The following is a 1,675-nucleotide window of genomic DNA, read 5'->3' as shown; positions in this document are numbered from 1 at the left end:
TTAGCGTCTTAAGACATTACTTAAGACGGTCTTGAAATAAGAACCGACTATGAATACCGGCCATAGACTGCCAGCAGCAACGTCAGACTGGATGGTCAAGATATGTCGCGCCGCCATCGACCAATTGAGGAATGCGTGAACTAACGTCACAACTGGTAGGGCACACGACACCTTTGAACGTGCTCCTTTGACTATAGTCAAAGACGTGCTCAGAGTTCCAAGGCATTCCAAGGCCGAAAATATTCGTGACAAAAATATTCACCGAAAATATTCGTGACTTTGGAGCTGATTTACGTATTGAAGTCCAACAGTAGCCCCCTAACATGTTTGCGTCCCTCTGATAATGTTTCTCAATTATCAAATCCTATCCGCCTTGCTCATTATTTGTTGTATTCAAATCATTTGAAAAGAATTAGATGAATGAAAAAATTAAACATTTAGCGACAGATGTGCAATATGACAATATTGTTTCATGATAATTTTTTCATAAATTCTATTTTAACAGTGTCACACTAACATGCTACTTTAAAATTTCGATTCGATTCCTTTTTTTTACAACAGATCCGAATTCACTTCAAAATACGTAAAAAAGTTGTTTCCTCTTTGCACTAAAAATTGCTCAAAATTTGCAAACTATATAATGTTATTAGATTGCATTGTGTAATATGCAAATTCTATTTCATTCAAAAAATTTTTTTAAATTTATATAATATAATCTATTTTTATTATATTAATCTATGCATATCACATTTTATCTCTTATTTATTTAAAACGAGATTAAATAATCTTGTTTTTATATTACTTCTTTTATTTTTGTCTTTAAATGTTTTAATATTTATCATTATATTTTAATAATCATGAATCTTTAGAATAATAACGCATAATACACAGTACACATTACAAATTTAGTAAAAATTAAACTAATTCTACGTGTTAAACTTAAAATATAAGTATCTTATAATAGATACAATTTAAAGTACATTTGAATTTGCTTGCGTTTTTGGTCGATGGGGCGGGGCTTAACATCGGAGACGATTGATACATGTTCCTCTCTTTCTAATGTATGGGTTATGGCCGCAGCACACACTCTTGCATAACGCATAATACATAGTGCATAATGGAATCAACCAATCGAAATTCTTCTTTTCCATGGAATGAGAGGAAAGGAAAGCTTCTGATTAGTTGATTCGCTTATGCTCATAGAGCCCAGACACAAGCTTTTGCATAATGCATAACGCATAGTGCATAAGCGAATCAACTAATCAGAAGCTTTCCTTTCCTCTCATTCCATGGAAAAGAAGAATTTCGATTGGTTGATTCCATTATGCACTATGTATTATGCGTTATGCAAGAGTGTGTGCTGCGGCCATTAGCTATCAGTCTGAAACTTTGACTATATACACCTGGACTGCCAGTAGCCAACTTCAGACGTGTCCCCAAGCTGAAAAATTAGGCTTCGCCCCGGAGCCCAATTTTCTGCGCGAGTGGGGAGCTTTGACTATAGTATATGCACGTTTATGGTGTGCAAATAACGGTGCACGTCAAAGAATAATTTTTTGGGTGTATAATATAAAAGATCCTGAGCGTGTATAATATAAAAGATCCTGAACATTTTTAACATCGAAAAACATAGTGAAAATATGTATTGTTTTATAAACGGGTGCAAATCATCGAG

This window comes from Trachymyrmex cornetzi, unplaced genomic scaffold (assembly GCF_001594075.2).
Source record: "Trachymyrmex cornetzi isolate Tcor2-1 unplaced genomic scaffold, Tcor1.1 scaffold16, whole genome shotgun sequence".
Classification (NCBI taxonomy): domain Eukaryota; kingdom Metazoa; phylum Arthropoda; class Insecta; order Hymenoptera; family Formicidae; genus Trachymyrmex; species Trachymyrmex cornetzi.
The sequence above is the reverse complement of the archived record's forward strand: the minus strand, read 5'-3'. Positions refer to the sequence as shown.